At 38.2% G+C, this 4,672-nt stretch overlaps 1 non-coding gene across 1 annotated transcript; it reads right to left on the reverse strand.

Annotated features, from left to right (window-relative positions):
• Window positions 1–4,227: 4,227 nt before the first annotated feature.
• On the reverse strand, window positions 4,228–4,361 carry LOC126031975 (small nucleolar RNA SNORA51). Its single transcript, XR_007503779.1, has one exon. It is a non-coding gene; the product is annotated as a small nucleolar RNA SNORA51 (small nucleolar RNA).
• Between the last annotated feature and the right edge of the window lie 311 nt (window positions 4,362–4,672).

Below are 4,672 nucleotides of genomic sequence, written 5' to 3' on the forward strand. Positions count from 1 at the left end.
TATGACAATTTTCAACACTTCAGCGAATGCTGTAGAGCTATTCCTACCCTGCAAACTTATTTTCCAAATGCACAATTAATAACAAGAAATTTGTCTTTTTGTTTATTTGTGTATTTGTTTGGAAACTATACCCAGTGGTGCTTAGAGCTTCCTTTTGTCTCTTTGCACAAGGATCACACTTGGTGAGTATGTGAGATCATATGGCATATGGTATGTCAGGAATAAAACCCAGGTTATCCTTGTGAAAGGCAAGTGATTTACCTCATTGATTTAATGTGATTTAATCTCATTGACTCCCTAGTCTACTGTCTCCTTTTTTTTTTTTTTTTTTTTGGTTTTTGGGTCACACCCAGCAGCGCTCAGGGCTTACGCCTGGCTCTAAGCTTAGAATTCACTCCTGGCAGGCTTGGTGAACCATATGGGATGCTGGGATTCAAACCACCAACCTTCTACATGCAAGGCAAATGCCTTACCTCATGCTATCTCTCCAGCCCCTAAGAAGGTTGTCTTAAGGAGAAATATGGATCATATATTCTGTTTAACTGGAACTTGAAGGTGGTCAGAGAAGCCATCATACTTCCCTAATTCATCCATCTACAATTTAAACTACTACACAGATTCCCACAAGCTGTGTTCACCATTCAGATAGTCAATTTTATTTTTCCATCTGCATCTTTCTTTATGGCATAACTGCCATCAACATCATCTTATTCTTAATCATTCTATTACTATACTCAGGACATTCATCCTTCATAATCCTTTGATGTGACTTTCTGAGTATTTTATTTATGACTTACTTCCATACCACATTAGCCTTTATGAGCCTTCTCACATCTGAGATATTTTTGTTTGTTTTAGGGTCTCAGGAAGACCTGGCGGTTCCTCCTAGTGCTTCTGGGTCAATCAGGAGAGAGGTTCAATGCAAGAATCTCAGGATGCAGTGTTGCCCAGGCTCTGTGATATCAGAGATTACCTGGGCTACCCTGGTGGTACTTAGGAATCCTCCAGGTTGTACCTGGCAATATTTGGAGGAGACTATGTAGTGCAAACCACAATTGACCACATTCAAGGCACAAGCATACACCTCTATTATCTCTTTGATCATATCCATATATCTGCAATTTTTAATTATACTGAGTCCCTTTCTCTTCCTTTTATAAGAGCAGCACGGTGAGGACATTGAGTGAAAATCTTCTATTTCCCATCTACTTTTTCCCCTTGTTTGATTTTCTGGAAATCACACACAGCTTGGTTGTTGTATTCACCTGGCATGGCAAGATTTGCATTTTATCATGAAACCAAGGAATCAAAATACCAAAGTCACTAGAATTGTTCTCAGGCATGTGGGGTGGTGTCAGAAATAAAAAGCAAGGTCTTATGAACATTCTATTTGCAAAGACTGTACCACTAACCTCTCCCTGAGTCCCTGAAAATGCTCTATTTTTTATCTGCTATCAATAAATTCTACTAGCCAGCTAGTACTGATTCTTTCTTATGTGAATCATGTGAGATTAACTGTTTTGACTCTTTGCTTTTGTTCAGAACGAAGAAAGCACCACCAAGATCTATAATTTTCCTCTCTGAAAGAATGGAGATGTAAAATGAGGAAAGGGAAAACATGTCTTCAAATCTGCAGTGTGAAAGAAAACCTCATATTTTGCTTTCCATAATGCTGATAAAACATATTAAAAATATTGCATCTCAGTACCCCAAATAGAATCAGAGATATTTGTGTTCATTGCTTAGAGAAGCAGGTGGGAGCTCTTTCCATATTAAACCTGAGCAAACACAATAGCAAACTCAGACATTGGTTCTGGAGCCTGCTCCAGCCCCCCAAATAAAGTACAGCAACATGTGACCCAGAGTTTTCTTGCTAAAAGGCAGGAATAGTCCAAATTCTATTATCTGAATAGGACTTGGCATAGTAGGTGATAGTAACGGTTTGGAAAACTTTTTAGGCTGCATTATAGTTTCAAGAGTTTATTCCTATCAAGAGGATGGAAATTCATTCCATGGCATTGCCAATGAGATAATATAATCCCAAGAGTGAGCTACCTAGTATAAATTCAGAAGTGGGAGTCCCTGACTAAACCACAGTAACTTCTCCCCTTTTCAAGTCTGTTCATCACAACCTGTTGTTTGTCTAAATCCTAGGTTACTTTAAGAGGTTCCAACCACCTTCCAAACACCTTCCTGGTTGGCTTATTTCAGCACAAGGTCAGTCTTTTCTCTGGTTCTCTTGAATGCCCCTTGATATCTTCAGCTCCATGAACTTCCATTCCCCCTGCTTCCCAATTCACAGTGGAGCCTCCACTCCTCACTTCATTCAAGGACTTTGAGTTATTTGTTATTAATCTACTAGACCTTTTGATGGTTCTAATGCCCTTGATCTTGCCTTGGCTGACCACATAATATATTCTTAATGGACTTCAAATATCTTCTACTTTGACGAAAGTCTGTAACCCATTCCTATAACTGAACCTTGCAAAAATCAGATTTTTGTGAGAACCAAATACGTGCAGTATGAGTTTTCTGAACATCTTTCTATATATTAATATATATTGTTTTTTCTTTTATATGTGCCTTTCTTTTCATTTCTTTTCACCAACAAAAAGTAATATCCCTTGGAATTTTTAAAAAGTTGAAAATGTATTATGGTTCATGGATCAATATTTTTGCTATTTGTATCATTGTCTTTTTCTATCTACTTATTCTTTTATATATAATATCTTTGTTAATTAGGAGGATGCATCTGTAGAGGAATCCATGTAAAATTATGCTTGTCCTTTCTTCCAGAATTTAAACCTTTCCCAAAAGACGCATAAAGATCAGACTCTGTTCTTACAGAGCTTAGTGTCTAATGGAGAAGACAGAGTATTAAAGAATTTCAATAAAGGTGGAGGGAAGTTGATACTGGTGGTGGATTTGATATTGCAACACACATTGTATACCTGAAATTTATTATAAACAACTTTGCAACTTGCCAAGACTTAATAAGGAATAAGCATTAAGAAAATACAGGATAAGTGCTACAAATCCTGTCTTTCAAGGAATAGATAAATCCCTTCATGTGGTGGAAATAGGAATATAACATGAAATATATATAGGAGGAAGTGGAAATGTAAAAGTCAGGTCTTAAAGAATTCGGTGTTTAGGAGATAAGGTAAGAAGGTATCCATTAATATTCTAATATTTGTCAGCTTAGTAAACAAAGGGCCACCCCACAGAGAAAACAGCAGATGTAGAAATTGTAGAAATTGGAACAAAGTTTTAAGCAGAGTAATTCCCTTGGGAAAATGCAGACACAATAGAGTTGGGTCAGGTGGTAAGTGGGCTGAGAACCTCAAAACAGAAAAGAAATAAAGGTTTTTTTTTTTTTTCTGGGGGTGGGGGTGGGTTGTTTTTGGACCACACCCAGAGGTATTCAGTGCTCATTCATGGCTCTGTGCTCAGGATTACTCCCTGGTGGTGTTCGGGGAACCATATTGGGTGCTGATGCTCAAACCTATACCATCTCCTCCATCCCCCCAAAAAATACTTAAAAATATATTCCAGTTCAAAAGAATATACTTAAAAAATTAAGTTCAAGGAAGATAGTAACGAAGATTCAAAGCAACATAATGGAAAATTGAATCACGCAATTGAGTTTTTGTGGAGTTGGTGGAGGATACTTACCCCTCTCCAGGGCAAGATGCTAATCTTACTTGATGTCAGACCAGCCCACAGCTGGGAGGGATCTGTGGTTGCTAATTAAAGTGGCTGGGAAGGGGTGCAGAAGAGCAAGCAGGAGGAAGACACAGAAGAGAGAGATATCAGATGTTGGATGCAGAGGCTGTTTAGCTTAGAAGCAAGTGGAGAAGTGCACATGGTGCTTAGGTACTTAATAAAGCTCTTGAACTTCACCTGGACTGCCTTGGGTCATTTCCTCATGGTTACCCAGGTACCTACAGACCACTCCATAGGGGCTGCAGGCAACGAGCAGGGCCTGAGAAAGGCCTCACCATTCGTCCTATGAACATCAAGGACTCTTATAATTAATATTTAATACAACAGGGGATGATGAGGGTTTGTGGGTCTTTAAGAGTATGAGGGAGTAACTAGTGTTGGGTATGATACTGAAATTATGTGCATGAGAAACCATTATTCATAGTATTGTAAACCATAGAATCTCAGTAAAAAAGTTGAAAAAATTTAGATGAATGAAGTATTCTTTCTTTCTTTCTTTTTTTTTGTCCCCCAGCTCACAATACAGACCAGGCAAAGGGCCTGGGTTGAGGTGTGTATGGGGTGCATTTATTGTACCTCCTCTTTCTATACAGTCAGTGTAAAGAATACAGCCTGCGGTAAGAAATTGGGAGGCCTTATCTTATCTTTTCTTTTTTTTATTTTTAATATATATATGTTGTATATATATATATTTATTTATTCACCAGTGCAACATTCCATGACCAATATCCCAATATCCCAAGTGTCCTTCACCACAGGGATGTTTAGTGCAGTCACAGAAATAATTACATTGAGAACTGTCATAAAAAAATGTGACTGAATGAGGGAAGTAGAAAGCCCTGTCCTAGAGTACAGGCCGGTGTTGGGGTGGAGAGGATGGATATTCTGGACTGTAAAATCAACAATAATTCTGAGCATTGTTTCTTCACAAGATAAGAAGGAGCGA

This window comes from Suncus etruscus, chromosome 15 (genome assembly GCF_024139225.1).
Source record: "Suncus etruscus isolate mSunEtr1 chromosome 15, mSunEtr1.pri.cur, whole genome shotgun sequence".
NCBI lineage: Eukaryota > Metazoa > Chordata > Mammalia > Eulipotyphla > Soricidae > Suncus > Suncus etruscus.